This window comes from Microcebus murinus, chromosome 8 (assembly GCF_040939455.1).
Source record: "Microcebus murinus isolate Inina chromosome 8, M.murinus_Inina_mat1.0, whole genome shotgun sequence".
NCBI classification, from domain to species: domain Eukaryota; kingdom Metazoa; phylum Chordata; class Mammalia; order Primates; family Cheirogaleidae; genus Microcebus; species Microcebus murinus.
Window position 1 is genome coordinate 95773997 of NC_134111.1, and position 21807 is coordinate 95795803.

Consider the following 21807-nt stretch of genomic DNA (forward strand, 5'->3'; position numbering starts at 1 on the left):
ACTCTGCCTAAGTCTCTAAGAAAGAATGCTGTGAGAGGTTGGTCTCATGAAGAAAAAGCCACTAACTTCTAGGTTAACCAGAGGCCACTAGAAGCCCATTAATGGAAGCCCTTGGCTGGCCTACAAATGCTTTCAAATGGATAAAAGCCAACTCTCTTCAACAGGAACTGAACACAAGGACTTAGCAGCTGAAGCTGCTCAAAGTAAACCCTTCGTGTAGCCAGAGCATGAGTTTTTGGCTTAAGTACCAGCAACTTCCAGTTTTAAATCAGTAAAGTTTGATACCATCATCAAACCCAGCTCAGGTGTCACCAGAAGCAGCTTAAATAAGAATTTCTACCTTTATGTTATTTTACTCAAAAAAGCCAGAGAAATAAAAACTAAGAGATGGATTTTCCAGTCTGTTCATTTCTGTTCTCATCCAAATTATGTTACTCATTCCACATGCAGAGGTATCTCAGTAATATATATTCAAAGTTTAGGTTCCTTGAGAAATAGTAACCAGTTTTACGGGCAAATGGTTGGGACTGATTTTGCTCATTGATTTTTCTTTATTTAAGTCCTCAATGGAAGAGAACAGGGCAGCTCGCTTTTTCCTCTTCCACTAGCAAAAGTATGAATCAGAATACTTGAAAAATGAAAAGTTAGTTTGACCAAGAAAGCCTTTTTTTTTAGAAAAGAATAAAAAAACAACTTTCATATCAGATTTTCAAAACTAGTAGTGTTTTCTACTAATAGGAAATGATGTAATTCAGCAAGTTCCTTGGAAACAATGGATTCTTATGACTACAGACCTATTTATCTTAGAAATTGATGAGCATGCAAATGATTAAAATCTGCAACAATGAACATTGTACAACAGTCTGGGAGGTACATGCCATCCGGTTGAATTAACAGTAACATGGGCCTCAGCAGTATGAGGGTTCCATTAATCTCCACTCCCTTTTGAGTAGAGCAAGGGTCCCCAACCAATTGATCAGGGGGCAGCAGCCACTGCAATGCCTTCCAACCCTGGCTCTTTCCTTGTCAATCCACCCCCCACCCAGGGAGATCAACCCTTCAGAGAAAAAAGATGGATTCCTGATACAGAGTTTGTACTCACGAGGAGGGAGCCTGATATTTGCATTAATTCACTTAACCTTTAGGAAGTTTCCTGGTAAAAAGATTAGAAATTCTGTCGGCAATATCTTTAAGGGCATTTCAATGCCATTTCTTTTTCACAAGGAAAAATTTCAAGATGTGTATACTTTCCAAACAAGAAAAGGATTAACATTTTCACCGCTGGCTAGATGTTTCAATAGCAGGTCATTATGCTTTTGTGTGCTCTCTGTACACGGTGTTTCATTAGCTAATCACTAACAGGCCAGCACCCACCAAGGCAGAGAGGCCAATTGCATTCAGTTAAATAATGTAACACTGGAAGTTCTCAGAAAACAAGAGATAAGGGTCTTAAGGAAAAGTGACATGTAGCCCTAGTCATGATTGAAAAAAATAAAACCAAAACCGAAACAAAACAAAAAAACCACACTTTCTGGAATTTTAATGTCTGGTTAGCAAGCACTCACTTGTCTTACTATCTTTCTCAAGACAATGCAGGAAATGAAATATCATAATGTATGCACAGAAAAAAATGGTGGGAATAGAGCAGGAAGCTTACAGAAGTGGAGGGGAGGGGAGAGAAGAAAAGATCAACAGTATCTACTTTATTATGAATAGAAAGACATTTCCAGAATTTACAAACACCCACATTGTTCATTCCAAAGAGAGCTTTTGATTTGAAGGAATCACCCATGTCTCCTTCTCTTTACAGTATTTACAATGGAAGACTTTGATTTCCTTTTCTTGTCATTTTGCTTCCATTCCATTGCCAATTTTAAGCTGACAGTTGAAAACACCCAGCAGAATACACCCTTCTTCAGTTTAATTAACATGGCCTATTGTCTTACAGGAAAAATACAAAATTAAGATTAATTCTATAAGGAACTCAGCTCAATATCAGGTTTATATTACAAGAGATAGTATCAGCAAATATAACTATACAATTGAGAACCATCTATGGCACTATGATTCTTATTATATTATTTTTCTGAGTTACAATCTTAAAACAAGGATCATACCCTAATTCTACTCTTTTTAGCCTTGTTTTAAGCATTTGCTCCATTCTTTACAACAGAACATTGTATACCTCAGTCCCACATCCAAAAAAAAGATGTGCTGTAAGAAAAGTTACATTTTCATTAAAAAATTACACATATAAATCAAAACCTATGTTAAATATTTAATATTCTCTCCACCCAACGTGAACAATCTTGTATGAAATAATTTACAATGATGCTTCGTCACACACAGTTTCAGCAGCAGATGAAATGTATCTTGCAGATGCAATGAGAGTAAACCCATTCTCTTGTGGCGTGGTGGTGGGCACATCCGCTCACTGTGGCCAGCTAAGTCCTTACGGTTGCAGATGAAGTTTATGAAGACTCATTGTTCTGGTGTCACAGTGCTTTTTTTGCTTGGCACAATATAGAACGTGCAGTTCAGTCAACAGACTCCTGAGGCTTGTATAAAGTAAACAAACTGAAATGGATGCATCGTACCATCTACTGAGGAGAAAGATATGAGGTCCTAGTTGTGAATCATGAAATACTTAGAGTCTGGGTACCCATGAGTTAGAGGAGGATTTGCTGAGGTCGTTTAGGTCTTCATTCTGAAAAGGAAAAATGAAAGAATTCATCACCACAGGCATTTCAGAACTCACTATCACTATTGTAGAACTCTTCTTTTAAAGAACCCTTCTTTTTAAAGTGTCAGATAAACTGAAGTTACAGGCACAAACAGTACTCTGTACATAAATAAAAATCAACAAACTGTACTTTTTATTTCTTTCCAAATGCAAGAGTCTAAAGCAATCACAAACTAAAAGTAGTCAATATTAAATCAGCAAACAAATCAACATGATCTAGACCTTTCTAAGGTTTAGCAATATAAAAATATAAAATTCTTTGATGTTATTATTGAAACAAAAAATACATTATAGTTATTGTGTAAAATAACTATAAAACATCGTGAGCAGGCTGTGGTCAATCTATGTTCAATGTTTTTTTGGTTAAAAGTCAACTACAGATTTTAGAATTTGGAGTTGCAGGGCTTAATGTTACAAAACCTGAAATCAATTTTTAATGTGACATTGTTTGACATGAGCATTTTAGATGCAAAAGGAGACCCAAGCAAAACAGATCTAGTTAATCATTAAATAAGAAAAAAGAGGGATTCAGATTTAGGCCTACTAGAAATATGGTGTTTAGGCAGAAGCACAGCATTTCTTCCATGTAACGCAAGAAGGCAAATCTCAAAGGGGCATTATCTATAATTCCCCTACAGAGAGAAGACCCTTTTCAATCTCATAAATCATCTTTTACTCTCAGAGGTCCATATTTTTCATGCATTTACAATGTATCTATAAATATCAATACTTATAGAATGCCCTGAAGAGTATTCAGCACAGAGTAGATAATCAATATATACTTGCTGAGTGAGTAAATGGTTGCATTAAGTACTATGGAAGGTATGAACTTGAATTCTGCCATAAGCCCTGCCTTTTAGAAATTCCAGAAAGGAAGGCAAGCTATGTTCATAAATAAATAAAATGCAAAGTAGATATCAGTAAATTTCTTGATAGACACAGGAAAAAAGCTCTAGACACATGAAGAAGGGAGAGAATATTTCCAGCTAGGAGTATAAGGGAAGCACCTCGCTGACACATTTGACTTGGTCTGGAAGAAAAGGAACACAATTTGGGGATGTGGAAGCAGGGGTGTGTCTATGTTGTTTCAGTGTTGTGTCTCCAGAACATAGCACAAGGCATGCCGCATAGCAGGTGCTCAATAAATAGGAGATGGATGAGGGATAGAGAAGAAGACACTTCCCATTGAGGGCAGATAACAGGACAAGGGCTGGGGGGAAAGGCGATGCCAAGAGCAGGCTGAGTGAAGTACGTGGCTTCACTGGACCACAAAGTATTGGAGGAGCAGTAGAAGGAGTGAAGTCTGCAACTGTAGGTTGAGGTAGAGGGTGAAGACCCTTGAGTGACAAGCCAGCAGGAAGGTCTTTATCTCATTACAGGGACAACAAGGGCATGCTCTGTGATACAATCGAGATGCAGCAGTAAAAATCCCTATCGGCTACAAGGATAGCAACAACTTCTAAAATTCACACAACACAAGTGCTGACCAGTCACTTTCTCACTCACTCTCCTCTTGAAGGGAACGGCAGTAGCCGGGATCTGCCATCGTTCCCTGTGTACAGAATGGCTTTCAGGTAAACTGAGGTTTACCAAGGAAGGACTCTTGGTTTAGGAGGAGATTTCTGTTTATTTTAAAATATTAACCCCGCCTCTAAAAGACAGGTAAACAGATTATTTTTTAACTCACTAATAAAGACTTGGCATGGAGACAGTAATGTAAAAACAAACAAAAGGAGAAGCATTCCAGGCTTATCCTTGTAATTGCCAGAGAAACAGGATTTACTTCGTGTGGTCTCCACAAGTGAAAGGAAAGCCCGTCCTTTGAGAGGCCCAGGGGTACGCTGGGAACTCCTCCAGATCTCTCCTTTACAGTCGAGTTTCTCCTAAACTCACACTGGAGTGTTCCTACCAGAATGGCTCCATACGGCTTCACACAGCTCCATGGCTCTGGGCCTAAAATTAGGCAGGAAGGCCACACTTAGGACTTGGGGCTGACAAAGAAACTGCTGAATATATTACTAAAACAGGAGAAAAGCAAAGAGCATGTCACATCTGGCTGTCCTCTGGGAGGGCCGAAGGAACAGCCTAGCACAGGAACAGTCTGTACCCAGTTTTATCATCACACCAGCCAACCTGCACGGACGCGTTGGGGCAAGGACTGGGGTCCTCGTTGGGGAAAAATGTGGCCTCCTGAAATCTATTGCTTTGGGCCACTTGGAAACCATCCCTGTCATTGTCCATAAGTACATTCAAAGAGCAGGAAATAAAAGGACGTATCAATTCCATCGTATAGCTTCCTTCCAAAGTCTTAGCATACTACTTTTCAAAACCCTTAATAATATATTTATATATATCTATATCTATATATATATATAGATAGATATAGATATAAAATACTGATTGATGTTTACATCATCCAGCCACAAATGCTACCTGTTAGTACCATCAATTTAGGAATCTATGCAAAAGTGAAAGCAAGTGGTAAAGTGTGAGGCAATGCTGACTTAGGGGCCAGGTGGGAACAGAACTAGAAGGCTACCCACGGACAACAGAGGGCAGGAAAAATTCAAAGGGAAGGTCTGAAGTTCACACCTGTTTGACTTTGCACAGGGTGTGTGTATGCGTGTGTACACATAAAGTTTATCTACCAAGTAACCACACGGACATCCCTCAGTGAGAACTGCCCTTCACAGCAGCCACCTTGGGGGCTGCATACTTATTCCCATCATGCAGCCATTGTTTGAAGCATTTTTGGAATGCCTGCTCAAGTTCCCCTTTCTTTTTGCAACTGCCTTCTCAGCCTTGGGCATATTCTTTTGAATGGTCTCTATAGCAGCCAATCTTAGCCCTTTGAGGGCGCGTTTGATCTTTGGAGACATCCAAAAAGCTTTGAGAGCCAAATATGGTGAATAATGGGACTGATTAAGCTGGGTAATGGTTCCCAGCGAGGTATTATCTACAGCCAAAGAGCTCCAAAACTGAAGTTCCAAATGCATAGTTGTTCACGACAGTTGCTCAGATGAGTTTGTTGGAAAGGAAGTCTCGGAACTTTATAGACAGACCTCAGTACAGGCTTTATGAGACTAAAGTTCATCTGCCCATATCCCTATCTGTACATGTTTGCAATCAAGAAAGGCTGAGCTTGAATAAAGCAACTGGCTTGCAGAATGCAAACACGTATACATATATATCTGTGTAATTTAGGAATATGTTTAAAAAAGAAAAAAAAGCAATGCCCTGCAGTCACTCAATCCAATAAACATCTATTGAGTGACAAATACAAATGCAATAATAAAGACTGGAATAAACACCAAAAAAACACAGGCGTACATAAATTTAAACCACTCTATAACCACTTCAATAGGCGGATGCCAATCACATGTGGCAAATATTGCTACAATGTTTTACAAATATAAAAACTCACTCGTAACAGGCATACACTGGAAACAAAAAAGCAGAACATTTCCTCAAGAGAAGATACTGTGTAAATATCAAGTGGTGATATTCCTAGGTACATTCTCTCTAGTTACATCATTGGGGGATAACTTCTGAACCCAGAAATATGATGCACCTGTCATGAGATTTAGTAGCAGGAAATTACATTTTGACAAAATTTCATTACCACATCAGTATCTACTGTACTCTTTTGTGTGTATCTTCTTATAAGAGAAAACCTACCTAATCCTGTTGCCAGTAATGAAAAATGTGATTTTTAAAGCATTATCAAATAAGTCAACACTTGAGCAATGCCACTTGAAACCTATGGATTATTGCATTATTGCATCCAGTAAGAATTTACATCTTCTGGACTCTACCCACTTAAACTATGCCTACTCTAGCTGAAAAGCAAATAAGGCTTTTGCTTCCTTTCATACTGTCTTGGCCTACTGCTCAGTTTTCACCACAAAAGCAGCTGAAAACAGCACAGGTTACAATATAAGCATGATGAAAGGATCTCTACCCTTTCAGCAGTGCATTTTTGGTTAAAACAGTTGACAAGTGTTTTTATCTTGTATTTGCATGTTTTGAAAGTCCTTGCCAATTTGTTGAGTCAAGTGCAACACAGTAATAAAAATCTGGTTAGGGCATTACTAGCAGTTTCTACTTTCACTACAGAAATAGGAATAATATAACTTGCTTGGCTATTGTCATATACTAAAATGTAGCCAGAAAGTAACCCTTCTTCATCCAATTGTACTTTAAAAAAGGACTGTAGTGATAAATTTTCTTCAATGGAGACCATTGTTTAAAATCTTACATTGTAGACTCAACTAGAAAAATTCATATATACAAAATTCCCCCACTTAAAGAAATGTCTCAAACAACATATTTGTCTTTCAGTTAACATAAATAGCTGTGATTTTTAAAAAATCTTAATTAGTATATAGAAAAATGTATAAAACACAGGAAAATGTAAAGAAGGAATAAACATTACTTGTAATTCCCATCACCCAGAAAAAAAAAGCCACCCTTCAGTTGTGGCTCTCATTTCACTATTTACTTATAGAATTTGAGATAATTTTCCATTCTAAGTAGGAGAGGAAAATAATGTTTTAAGCACAGTTAGATCTTTCCCATTATTAAAAATCTACAATGAGAAAATATTTGAAATGTTAACCAATTGTTTAGACCTTCCTGTTATTCTATTCATTTCTCATCCTCCCAATTCATTGTATGTGGGGAGAATATAACAGTTTGAAAGTAGAAAAAGCTCCTAGCTTTCTGTCTTTGGTTTCCAAAAGCCTAAGTCCTTATGGGAATGGTACAGGCAAAAGATTTGGAAGAAGAGAAGAGGGCTTCTTCTCCGGGGAGAAAAATACTAACTTCACGAGACCACAGAGGTAGGTGGGTAGCTCAGTACCATGTGAGATTCAGACAATGATGCCTGTGACATATTCCTCTTTCTTCCCAGATCTGCTGATTTCTTATTTCACACAATCACCTTCAATTGCATACCATCCTACCGCAATTCATTTCTTCAGCTACCTCACAGATGCTGATGCAATTTATTCATAGTATTACTGATTTAAAGTAAATCCTGTCTTCTAGAATGCATGCATATTAATACAGAACCTTCTAAAACACTGCAAAAGTATTTTTTAGCACACTTGAATCTGGCAAATGAGCCCAGTAAGTTAAAAAAAAAATCATGAGTCTCAAATACTTTCCTAGTTCTGGTAGGGGGTGGGAGCTCCTTATTTTAACATTCACACTAGAAAACCTCAGATGAGTAAATGAGCCCACAGATCTGTGTGATAAGACTGTGAAACCCGTATTGAAGGAGTTTCCCGGCTTCGGTTCTGGGCTCTACCATCCGAGTGAGACGGTAGCATCAAGGGAGGAAAGCTGCACGCTCCTGGTCCCGCTCTGTTAGCTGTGGTCACCACCCGCAGGAAAGGAAGACCTACATCCAGAGAGCTTCGGAAGTTTGGGACATGGGAAAGTCTCTGCTCTTTACAAGGTGTAGCTGCAAAGTGTGGGGGTGCGCTGAGGCTTTGGAAAAGGACAGAACTGGTGAAAAAGCATTCCCAGTTTTAAAGCCTTCGGATCATAATCGTACCTACATACACTCACACACACACACACACACACACACACACACACACACACACACACACAAAATCAAATGAGAATTGAGCTAAAGTTAGAGGAAGGACCAAGATGTTTGCTACTTGATGTTGAAAGGGGAAAGTCATTTTAGCTAAAGAAAGGAAACCAACTTCTTTTAAAACAGGCCAGGACTGAGCTGGAAAGACTTGGTTTTGTGGTCTTAAATGGCAAAGGGTAGTTGACCGGCTTTAACGGAGCTGCTTAAATAGCACTTTTGCCTGGTGCGAGTCACATGGGAGAGGGCTGGTGAAAATAACAAGGTTGCTGGCCAGACCTTCTAGTGCACAGGGTTGCCAAGGAAGAAAATTCGGGGAGAGCTGCCAGCATGTGAGAGGCCATCTCGCTCCAGTTCCCCTTTTGTCCCAGTGAAAGACCTTCTGGCAGGGCTGGTGACTTCAGGAGACCACCAAGGAAGAAAGGCACACGTATTATGAAAAGGAAAGAAGGAGAGGCGACCATGAAGCCTGTCAGCTCCCACTGTGGCCTCCCAGGCTGAATTCTGTCAAACACTGTGGATTTCTCCTTGCCCAGCTACAAAAGGCAGACGGAGGTTCTGGAAACTTTTCAAGATGGTGAGGGAGTGATGGAGAAGGTAGACTAACACAAACAGTAGCATATAGTTCTCAAGAGTTACTAAAGTCTTCTGTCAATGACATATTAAGGAAATCTGCATAAATATTCAGAAACCTTTTTTAAGCCAAGAATATCCATTTCAGTTATTCCCCATTCTTTTTACGAACAGGGAGCAGGCTGAAAAAGCGAATGGGTTCAACACCACAACAGCTCCTCGTGAAATGTAAACCAACATGTCTCCAGTCTCTCTTCTACCAATATTATAATGTGTCCCATATCCACGACAGCGTCAAGGTAGGAGGACTCAGGAAAAAAAAATCCCTCTATATTTTGAGTCAGACCACAGGTAATATGGGACAGGAAGCTTTAATTTCAATAGAACACAACCAAAATAAACCTGTCACACACAGATATGAAAGTAACATGATAGACTCTTCCCACCTGAGTAAGAAAGTCATAAAAATCAAGTCTTTCTTCTGCTTGCCAGGGAGCTTTCTCTGCAACATATTCTCCCTCACACGAACCACATTCCAGAATTCTGAGGTTTCTTTTGTAATTCCAGGTCACTTGTGCACTTTTGGTTTTGTTTGCAATGGTCAGAATACAGGTTTTATAGGTCTGGCTTTGCTACAAGCCAGTAGAGTTAAATTACAATCACAACTTTGTTTACGGCGTAGCGTATAGATAGTAGAAAGTATAGGCAATACTGTTTCTGTAATTAGACAAAAGGGAATCAGACAGATCCATTTTCACTGCCTTTACTTTCTCCCTTAAATGCTAAATAGATTTTTGCCCTTTCCCCTGGAGTCAAATTGCTTCAAGAAAGCAAGTGCCCGATTTTACATTTGAGTAATTGTCTGACTATCCAATTGTTTCTCAACCATCATCACTTTTTCCATAACAGCGCAGGATGGGGACAGAACAAGCATTCAGAGTCAGCCCTGGTCTGCCCTTGATGGAGGTAAAGATCATTAACACCACTGACATCACTTTTGGCAGCTGGAGAATGGGAAAACCTGTGTTTAATCTATTTCCTACTCACCACAAGATTTAGCCGGAGTCCCCATAATATGGGTTGTGGTTGACTTTATGGAAGAACTTGGTAATGTAAGAAAAATCTACTGAACTGAGCAAGCGTCTTTAAAAGGAACCACGAGGTACCTCAGCTGAGCGGCCCTAATCTTCCCTTAGGTTTTTTTGATCATTAAACAGACCTTCCAAAGGACAATGCCACTCCCAGCAGTTCCTAGCAAGGGGAAGGGCAAGTTCAATAGAAGACTTTCCCTACAACACACATCTAATTAACATCTCCAGGAAGCCATCATCTTAAATCACCAGCAAAAAAGTTTAATCTTTGTCTTCCTTCTTGCTTTGAGGAAAATACCAAGGGAAAAGTGTTGGGAAGAATTTGATCTGGGATTCTTTGAAGTTATAACTGGTTTTTGTTTTTTTTTTCCCTTAATGGCTTCACTAATGAAAACAACATTTCCTCTCTGAAACCAATTGAAACTGATCATAAATATAAGTATATGGCAGCATATCTCAAATGGATTCAACCCTCAATTCTCATTTGTTTTACCTTAAGAATTCTTGTTAAGGAAATGCAAGTCATAAAGATTTCTGGGCTATGATAGTGATTCTTAAACAAAAGTTAATATGAGGGAGCATGGTAAACTACACCATTCATCTTAGAATGCAGATGGCCACAGGCAGGACCAATGTTAATTGGGTCATGTTAAAGATAAGCTGTAACTGTTGCTTGCAATAAAGTAATAATGCAATAAACGTGTGCTTCCCTTGAGTTGCCACGACCTGAGTGGTGAGTAAACTGTATGAATTCCAAAATGTAATTTAGAGAATTCAACTCCAAAAAGGTTATTTTGAGAATGAAGATGGAGCTATATACATGGCTGACACGCTTTTTAAAGACTGATAATTTTAACTCAAAATTTATTTGTGAATTAAAATCTAAAAAATCTAAAATGAAAGTGAGATGACTTCCCTTATCCTTTCTCTCATTATTGTTTTCTCTGTGATTTCTCTGAGATTCCTAAATAATGTTTTCATCTGTAATATAGGACAATAATGCCCATTTCATAGGGTTGTTATTGAAATCAAATGAGGTAATACGGTAATATGTGACAATTTCTTAACAAGCCCTCACTCATTAGCTCTTATTGTAACTACTGCTATTAAGAGCTAGAAATCCCTGGATCTCACATCTTCTCATGGTACCTGAAAACACACCAGCCAAAATGCCCTGGTGGAACTCCCAGGCAAGAATGAATCCAGAGACCAAATGCCCACCAAGGACTGGCGCTGAAGCCAAAATCAGGATGCATCTTGGGAAGAGAGACCAAGTTATTTCAGAGAAGAGGTGACATGGGAAAATGCCAGAACAAAAAAAAAAAAAAAAGAAAGAAAGAAAGAGGTAGAGGAAAAAGGTAGAGGAAGTAGTAGTAGTAGTAAAGCTAAAAATATGATGTGTGATTCAATTTTATACAAAGACCTGCCTACCTGCACAGGGAACAGCAGGAACTCAATATTAAGACAGTAGTATTTGCATATTTTTTACAAGATGTTGGATGATTACCATCTACAGAAACACTGCTGAAAGGCCACTTTTTTTTTTTTTTTTTTTTTTTTTTTGCCCAGACTACAGTGCTGTGGCATCATCACAGCTCACTGCAACTTCAAACTCCTGGGCTCAAGCAATCCTCCTACCTCAGCCACTCTTATTGCTTGAGAAAATTAGAGACTTGAAGGCCCACCCCCTTTCTAAGTCTGCTAATGAAAGACTTACAATACAACACGAAAGCATTTACAAAGAGGTCACATGAATAGGCTTGAAGGGATATTCAGAGAGATTCTTATGCACTATTTCCAGGTTCTAAGCATGGTGGGGAATTAGGTGGCTTTTTTTTCCCCAAATTATTTTCTCCAATCTTTCATCTGAAGGAACTAGACAGACATATGACCCAGCAGTCAATGTTGCCTGAGTAACTTGACAAAATATTGAAATTGCCGCCAGATACATGTCTAACCATTGGCAGCTGGGGGGAGGGGAGTCAATTGGAAAAATATCTAAAATAATTGATAACGCACACATTGCTTGCAACTCTAAGGTCATTGAGGCAGATGATGGTAAAGATTTCTCATTGACTGAAAACACTTCTTTATTGTCCCACATAAAGGGGTAGGGTAGGGCAACTCTCTCAGCTGCCAAAGAGGGGTTGACCTTTCACCCTCTGACCCCAAAGCTCTTGGTCTTTCACTTTCATCTTTCGAGTCTTACTTCCACGTTGTTCCTATTCATTATCTGACATTATGGCCTCTTCCTTTTTAATTTGGAAAGTATCATTGGCTTAAAAGTTCCCTAACAGCATTCTGAAGTTAAGGAGCACCATGTTACCGTGCGCCTTGCTGGACTACAAGCACCTTCGGAGCTGCTGTTTCCTTTAGCTGAGGACATGGAGGAAGCCCCCAAACAGAGCTTGTCACTTGTTTCTGGGGTTCTCACTAGCTTTAGGCAAGAGCATGAGGGAAGAGGTGTCTGTAATCACAGTGACCTTCCGGGGCCACCTTATGTTTCTGTGACTGCCATGCCATGGCTTCAGGGTCCCAGCCCGTCCTCCCCCATGCCCATGACCTTTCCCAAATTATTATTCCTGGTTGAAACTTGCCTCTGCTGTGTTCCCACACCCTCACAAGCTTTTTACTAGAAGACAGCTTGTTAATCCGAATAACCGGTCTGGAACCATGTTTTCCTATGTCTCTTCTCCAAAGGAAACAGAAACCTCCCAGATGCAATGCTATAGCAAAAGCATCAGCTGCAGAGGAAAGAGTATCAGGCATTATGGAGGCCCAAGCAACAGTCTGGGGGCAACCGGCCGGGTGTGATGCTGCCCCACCTACTCTGACCACGAAAGAGAGATGAACCCCATGAGGAAATGCATTTGCTACTCCTATGTGTGCATTTTTGCCCAACTCAGCCAATACTTTCTGTCTGATCTTGGACAAGTCACTTGATCTTGCTTTGCCTCCACAATTTAATAAAATGGAGAAAATATCTGGTCCTAGCACTCATTTGTAGAACTCAGGGAGATAACAAGAGAAGGCCATGGTGAACAAGGTGACATATTACTTATGTTACTTGTGACTATCAGTCATGCTCATTGCCCTCAAATCTCTGAGAGTCAAAAAGCAAACAAACAAAACCCTAGGGTCTAGAATTAGTCAACTTTTTAAAACAAATCTACTAACTTTGTTCTCTAAGAGGCTACTCCTAAATCAGAATACTGTTTCCTAAGGTTTTTTTCCCCACTTTATCAAATAAAGACCCACCTTAAAAGATGAAACCAAGAAACAAACAGTCAACAATTCCAGTTGCTGTTTCTGTGTGCAATATATCCTCCTAGGGAGATGCTTTTGGGTCTGTTTTCCCTAAATTTAATCTTGAAGGAAAATAGCAAAGGGGGTGAGGTGGGTAGGCACGCACACCATCATCAGTGAGAGTACACAGGGTTCAAAATTTTAAAAAGTAGACAATGAACAGAAAGAACAAGTTGATTTTTCAGGCAGTTAAATACCAAGATTTTCCAATTGAACCCTAAGGTGATGGTAACATGAACAGATCCTCCTTAAACACAGCCACAGGAGCTGCTGTGGTCCAGAGTGCACCAAGGAAACAATACGTTCTATTCTTTCTAGACTGTAGCCTGAGATGCTGACAAAATGCCTTCAAAATGAAAGCGAACCACACAATTTCACCACACTACCAAACACCAACAGGGTATAATTAACACTTGATTAACAGTCCTGTGATAAGCTCTGCTTAATTCTGCTCAAAAATTGGCTGAAGTTTTTTTCTGTAAAACCATGTAACAAGTGGGCAATGGCCAACCTGTTCACTTGGCGTCTCTGTGACAGCTGAGGAAGAGTGACCAGGCCGTGACCAGGCCGTGTCCATGGCAGGCCTTATCCTCTAGCAGGGATCCTCTTTCTTCCTGAACTCTCCTCACTCCCAACCATCAGCAATGCCCAGCTGGGCCCCTAAACACAGCCACTGACTTGCCCCACGTCATTTCCTTTGGGGTCCTCTCAAGGGAATTTCCAGTAGAAACCAAGACCTTCCTGGAGGTGGGAGGATTACTAAATCCTTGCTAATTCCCACCTCTCCTGCACAGCTAGAGAAAGTCAATAGGAAGTTGATTTGAGAACCACTTGCCATAAGTGAATAAGCTGGGACCCTTCCCATAGCAGCCCCCTCCCTCTGCCTTTGACCCTTTCGTGGTTGGCTAGCACTTCTCCCAGGAACAGATCTAAGAAATAAAAGGAAAACTTAACAAAAATTCAACTCAGCCCATTCTTCTCACCGGAGAGCTCTAGGAGAGTGTGTAAGGAGGGTGGTGCAATGACTAACAAGAATACACATGTGGATGACAATTATCCCAGTGCTTGTTTTAAATGCCCCATTCTCATTTCTACAGGCGATGTCTGCTTTGTGACCAAGCCATCATACAAAGAGTTCATCGATTAATATGCACAGAATAATCAAAAAAGTTTCAGGCCTGGTATTAAAAGGACTTTGTTGATTGTGTGGTGTTGTTAAGAGTTAGAATCGTTAAATGAGTTGCCCAAGTTCACAAGCCTGGTCAGTCACAGCACTGGGGTGAGACCAGGGATCTCCTGGCTCCCAGAGCAGCACTCTTTCTACCCACCCCATGAGTCATTAAAGCTTAACAGTGCAACTAGTTAGAAAAAGCAAAATGATCCTAATAGAAGAAGGAAAACAGGATGATGTTCAATGGAAATGCAAAGCAAGATTCCTAGCAGCCAAATAATTCAACTCCAAAATGGGAACCTGCATAGGTAAAAGGAAACAGCAGAAAAAAAGACTAAAAAAAAAAAAATGCTTTGTAGACTACATGTTTATTCTAAAGGAAGAATACATATCAATTTAGTTTGTAGTATTTTAATATCATGAGTATTAAATTAACAGGGATTTGAGGTACATAAATAATTGCTAACATTTCCACTATACTTGGTAATAGCCAAGACATTACTACAGTACCAGGTCTAGCTTTGGCTTCCACTGGTAAGCCATCATAGAGGAAAACACAGAGAAAGCAGCCAAATTATAAAGATATACAGTAAGGCAGCACTTCTTAAACTTTAACGTGCTTAGGGTCTCCTGGGGATTTGGTTAAAATGCAGACTTGGGGTAGGGTCCAAAATAGTGCATTTCTAACCAGCTCTCAAGCAACCAGTTGATCCTATTGGTCTGAGGACCACACTCTGAGTAGCAAAGGGGTAAAGAACCTAAGAGGAAAGAGGAAACGTACTATTTAATTTCTATACAAGGATAACGAGAGGGCTTAGCTGGAGGACTAATGAGGAGGGCTACACTGTAAGCCATCTGTCCTCTATCTTCATATGATAAATGGGCTTCAATTGCAGAAATCGTTTTGAATGGAAACATGAAGAAAAATTTCCAGGTGGAGAGGGTTCTGGAACAGTTAACTAGAGAAGAATGAGAAACCTTTGCCCCTGGGGCTCTTGAACAACAGATTTGGATGACTGGGGAAGACAACAATATCTAGAATTCTTTAAAAGACTACTACCCACGCCCCCCTTTTTTTTTAACCCTGTGTAGGGTTTAGGCTAAGGAGAAAGGCCCAGAGACTGAGATAGTTGACCTGCAGAAAGTGGTATGAAAACTGTGACCCAATACATTTCTATCTCTTTCCAAAGCGAATGCAGATTACTCTGCCATTGAGGGTTTCTGTCCATAGGACCTGGAGTTAGGGCCCTGCGCCTTAGCTCCAAGATGACAGAACCAAAAATAAACAGCCATTCCCCACAACTCAATGAAATACATCACCCTGCCCTGCAGCCAGCTTTTACCAAATAAATAAACCACAAGGCACAGATCGGAGGCTAGTATGCAATCCAAACTCCACGTCTTTATTATTTGAGGGGACCACAGGTAGTAAAAGCCACCAAACTGTCACTCAGATCTCATCTCAAATAAATGAGCAGAAGTGATACAACTACTAAAGGACTACACACCTGCAACTTCAAAATACCAGAAGTACTGATATTAAGATATATATGCTCCCATTTTCTGCTGAGTATTAATTCAGCCTCCAGAATTTTCCTTAAGAACAAGGATAATTCTTTGAGAAGACATCTCAACCCTGGCACCACAGATGCTTGCAAACGTGCCTGAAGTAGCACATTTTGTAATATTGGGAGAGGCAGCAAAGCCATAATGACTCAATAGGACTTTTTTCTTTTAGAAAAGACTAAAAAAAAGATGGTCTGTGTGTGCTAATAACTTCTATTCGGGGCAGCAGACAGTAGCGAACTGGTCCCAGCTTCTACGGGAAGGCAGACAGGCCCCGAATTGCCAGCACGTCCTTCGGTCCTGTTTAGTACAAAGTCAGTCACAAGATTCTGCTTTCCAGCCAGTGAAGTCTCACAGCGGTGGCCAGGCCTCAAAGATTAGATGGCAGTGTGATTCCCGGGGCCTGACTCTGTGCTCTGACCCTGAGGTGCAACTTTAGGAAAACAGTAGGAAGATGATGAGGTGGCCAGAGAGACCCCCAAGAGCGATTTCAGAACCACTGCTGGGCAGTTTTCCTGCCCAGCAGGAAATAATATATATATATATATATATATTATTATGTATATAATATATATATTATATATAATATATATATATAACCAATGGGGCAGTGAGAACACACTTCACCAAGGGCTATGGCACATGATTGCTCTGCAAGGCACCTCCTGCTGGACCCATGTCCCCGTCCCCGCACAGCGGGAGACCCCAGTACCGGGTGGGGGCACTTGATCAACCTCACTGAGCTGCAGCTTCCTGCTAAAATGGTGACAAAAATACCTAACTCATTAGGTTGTTGTAAGGATTAAATGAAATGGTGACTGTAAAGCATGCGGCACAAATCCCAACAACCAAGCAATTACAGGACAATTAATTCATTCTACTCAGTAGCAGGAAGCTACCAGAAACCCAAATGGGAGGGTGATGGCAGAAAGAGGAACTGAAAAGGGAAGAAGGGGCTTGCCACTGAAGCTCTGCCTCTTTGCAGCTTCCTGTTTGCAGAGAGGAGGACCTCAAAGAATCATGTCATTGAAACCCCAACTGTTACACTCATCCTGTAATTTAAATAAGGGGATATTGCCATGTGTTTTATCACCGGGTATGAAGGTGCTTCCTATTTTGCTTTAAACTTATAATTTTAGTCATTGAATCGTTATTTGAAATGGATTGCCCTTAACTAAAAGGGCAGTTCTAAAGCACCCTAAGCTTTTGGAACCTGCATTTTTATACCTCATTAGCTGAAAGGTAAAATTATGTCTAGGCATGGTACAATCATCCCATACTCCAAATATGCCATGAAATGTAATTTTCTGAAACTGTGAACAACCTTACATTTGATTAACATCCTTTACTAAATTGCTTTTGAGGTTTCTTATCTCCAACTCCCTACCTGATTTATCACACCGTTTTAGAACTAATTGGTATTCAATAAATAAGTGTGTATACTGCCTAAGAAAGGGTCTATAAGAAATCATAGGTACTCATACATCTATTCTGAGCTCCATTATGACTTGATTAAGGATAGGTAATTTCAGCCAAAGCAAAGATAATGGACTCTGAAGTTTTCGTGAAGAGATCCTCACATTGGGCAGTGATTAAAGAATAGGTTTGTTAACCTTTTAAAAGTGTTATCTCCTTTTTATAATAATAAAAAAAATCTCAGCCTATCTTTTAATGCTACAAACTAAATGTCATGACAAAAAAAAAATAAAGCAATTTTAATATTAATGAGAACTGTTCTCAAGTTACACTTGTATCCTCTTCCCTGTCTGGATATTTTAGTAAACCATTCCTGGGCTTAGGGTGGGGTATGTAAACTAACCCAACTCACAAACACACACTCAGCAATTTAGAATCTCTATCAACAATACAGCCAACATGCTAAGGATATTAATATGCATTATTTCATTTAATCCTCACCACGGTCCTGAGATTGTATTACCATTGCTGTTTTAAACACAAAGAAAGTGAGGTCTAGAAAGGATGAGTAAATAAATTACTCAGGATCTCAAAGCTAGTAAATGGGGCAACCAGGATTCAAAATTTTAACCACAAATTTATAGACAATGCTATAAAAAGCATGGGTGGAAGTGTTGTCAAGCCTTTCATCTAAATAGAGTCCACTGGAATATACAAAGTTATTTTTATAAAAGGAAACAGGGTAAGCTTCGTGTTTACAAAGGATAATGAGAAATTACATACTGAAATGCCATTCTGATAAATCCAAACTAAATCAGCTAAAACAACATTTCACATAATAGGCACCTGGATATCAGAAATACCTTCACTTCTGGAGAACAGCTTGCAAAAGAGATTACCATCATAAAATCACACTTTTATCCCTTATTATGTGTCCTCCTGTAAAAACACTAAATATGAAATCTCTCATTTCTAGAAGAGTCTAGACAGTGGTAGACACAAGAAACTGGGTGTGACTAATAGATCTTGACAAGCAAACACAAACAGAGCCCAAAGGTAAAGCGTGAGACCTGACATTTATTGCCCCGTAAAATGGAAACCCTCTTTACTGGAAGGATTGTATCTCCCCTGTATCCTACTGCTTCCAGCTCAAGACCTGGTAGACACAGGGATATTTTTATCTGACAACTTGCCTGAAGTTCTTCCGTCCTTTACTTAGAAAGCCAAAAGAAAAACTAGAAAAAGCATACTTATAAAAGTCCTAAGCCATACACTATAAAAGGTAAATAAAAGTCCTTTGACATTAGAAGCCACGAAAGAACAGAAGATTAAAAAGTAAATCATAAACAGCTGCATCTCTCCTCCCAATTGTTTACATTCTTAGGCATCCACTTTTTAAAAATATTCCCTATGTAGATCAAAACATGCTGTACTTTGAGAAGGGGAAAAACAATGACGTGAGCTTTAAAATATTATACGGTTTACATATAAACAGAGCTAAGTTTATGCACATTATTCTAGCTGGCAGCAACTGATCGGAATGGCTCAAAATGGAGAGCTATAATAAAGTGTGTTAATTGTGTCTGTCTGCAAAAAAATCTAAAATATGTATGTAACCTTTAAAATGGTATGTAGTTTGAGTGTGTGCTCCCTATTATATAAAACAGAATGCATCTGGTTTAACAAATCAAAAGAATCCAAAAAGCTTTTTAAAGTTGAAGTTGGGTGCCCTAGGCCTGGATGAAACTAGGTACGAACATTGGGGGCACTCTGTCTCCTTATCCCCTTCTTTCTCCTTCACCTGCCCTCAACTTTTTATTCCTTTCCCTTAATACCTTCTCCCTTTTAACTAGTGCCACCCATGAATACTGCTCAGCTCATTAACACGCAGAGAACTGGGTGGCCCCATATCAACAAACATTTTTTTTTTATTGCCTTCAAGCATTAAAACGCTAATCCAAAAAAAAGCTATACTTAAGGACATGAATCTCCCCCTCCCAAAATCGTGCAGGTAGGCGGGAGAGGTGCAAGGAGGAGCCACATCTTTAAAATCCTAATTCATTACATATTTAGGAGATGAGCTGTTGGCAAAAAGTCTTCAAAACACAACGTCCATTCGCAGACGTTACAGTTTCAGTTATAAGAGGAAATACTTCATCCTAAGTAGGATCTAAGTTTTAACATAAAACAAGTTAACTTCTATCAGGAGCAGCAACTTATTATCAATGGTAAGAGAGCCAGTAAGCTAAGGCAGATAAAAGATTTGGCTGCCCTGAACTATCATTAAGAAAGCATTTATCTTATACCCACACGTCTAAGGTACAAGCCAAGGGGAATCACCAACTCATCTTACTGAGAAAGTTCTGATGTTAAACTCTGGTCTCACAGACCTCACTGAATCAAAGCATATGCTTCACTGAAGGTGGTGAAACATCCCTTGTCAGTGAATCACCGTCTCTCAAAAATCCCCAAGGATTATATGCAAACAAGAGCCTTGCAACTACAAGTCAAAGTCTTGACATCCAAAGAAGTGGCCCTAGTGTTGGTGCAGGCCCAAGGTTTAATGAGGATGAAAAACAGGAAAATAGCCATTTTTTCCTTTAGAATATAAGTAGGGAAGATAGTTTTGTTGTTTTTTTATCAGATGACTTACTGATCAACTATAACATGCTTCTTGATGCATAATAATAGCAATGTAAAGTCACACTCAGTGATTCAATCCTCAACTGGAGTAGAATTATAAGAAAGAACAGAATTGTCTCCTTTATAACAGAATGGCTCCTTTCCTTAACAGGACATTATGTGGCCAAAGAGAGGCCTAACTGCTGTATGATTGCTTTCAATCATGAAGTGCATGCATGAGAAGCACAAATGTACTTGACCATGTATAAAGTACTGCAATTAATAAGTAATGATAATGACTCCAAGACATAAAACATTTGGGCATGCCTATGATATACAGAGTAGGAACTTTTCACTGCTAGAGGCTGGTATGGTTTGGGCTCACCTGGAGACCGGGTCCTGGGCATTCAGTAGGCCAGTAGTTCCAAAGCACGTTCTAAAGAACATGAGCTCCATGAGAAAGAAAGTTCTGTGGCCAAAGACATTCAGGAAATATCTCCCTCTTGACATCTCTCATCTCATATTAGAGCTTTGATATATTGTTTAGCCATGTGTTTCCTACACTTATAGTCAGAAACTATGTGGTTTTCATTTCACACCTGTTACTAGCTACTCTGACATCCTGTAAAATATACTTTGGAAAATGCTGCATAAAAATTTTTTTACAAACAAGCATTTTCCCTTGAACTTTGCTATTCAAAAAGCATTCCAACAAAATATTAGACAAAATATACATAGGCATAAGCAAATGAAAAATGTTTTAGGATAGAAAAGTTGATAATGAAAAATTAACTAGACACAAAAATATGCTTTGTTTTTTTATTATCAAATTCTGACTATGATTTGTAGTCAATAAGAAAGATAAGAAAGCATCAATAATTTACCATTTGGCATAACATTTATGCCAAAAGAATTCTTTTGCTGCTCTGATTTTGAAGGAAATGAAAATGAGCAGCAGAGGGAGAAAAAGAGAGAAAATAATTGAACAGTAGACAAAGAGCTTCCTCCCCTAATTATTTATTGACTCAATTTGAATTCAGCAAACTAATTTTCATGTTTCAGGACTCATGTATGAAAGCTGTTTTACTTTTACCTCTATAGCACTGGTGGATGAATGCCACATAAATGAAGTGGTTTATAATTTTATATAATATTTGCACAAATAATTTTATATAATATTTGAAGAACTAGAGTCAAAAGCAAAATTTTACCTTGCTAGGAAACCATGTCTACTATGAGTCTACTCCAATAATCAAACACATATGATGAGTATTTATAAAATCATATAAAACGATAAATAAAAACCTAATACCTTTATTTTCCAAAATATTAAATAGAACATTATATTACCCTTTAGCCTAAATACTTGCTCAATATACTGCTGTCTATATTGGGAAAATGTAAAGTTTGAATGTCTAAATATGAACATTTAGACGTGGGTAGAAATTTTACCCTTATTAAGAGGTTTTACTTTCATATGATACAGAAATAATTATAATGAATCTAACTACTACTTTGATCCCCTCTTTGGTTTCTAAGAGGCTGTGATGATATATAATATTTTCTAAGATATCTTTATATGCCTAAATTATATACTGCCAAAAATGTGGAAATGAAACAGAACGGCATCTTATTTATAGGGAGTTTTTTTAAAAAAAGATGTCAGAGAAAGGATGAGGTTAAATGATCAGATGCGAATGGAAACAACCTCACA

At 39.0% G+C, this 21807-nt stretch overlaps 1 protein-coding gene across 1 annotated transcript in view; it reads right to left on the reverse strand.

Annotated features, from left to right (window-relative positions):
• Positions 1 to 1523: 1523 nt before the first annotated feature.
• IRS1 (insulin receptor substrate 1) overlaps positions 1524 to 21807 on the reverse strand; it is a 57655-nt gene continuing 37371 nt past the window's right edge. Inside the window, exon 2 of the mRNA XM_012749478.3 lies at positions 1524 to 2707. The gene's annotated coding sequence lies outside the window, so the exon portion shown is untranslated. The remainder of the gene's footprint in view (positions 2708 to 21807) is intronic.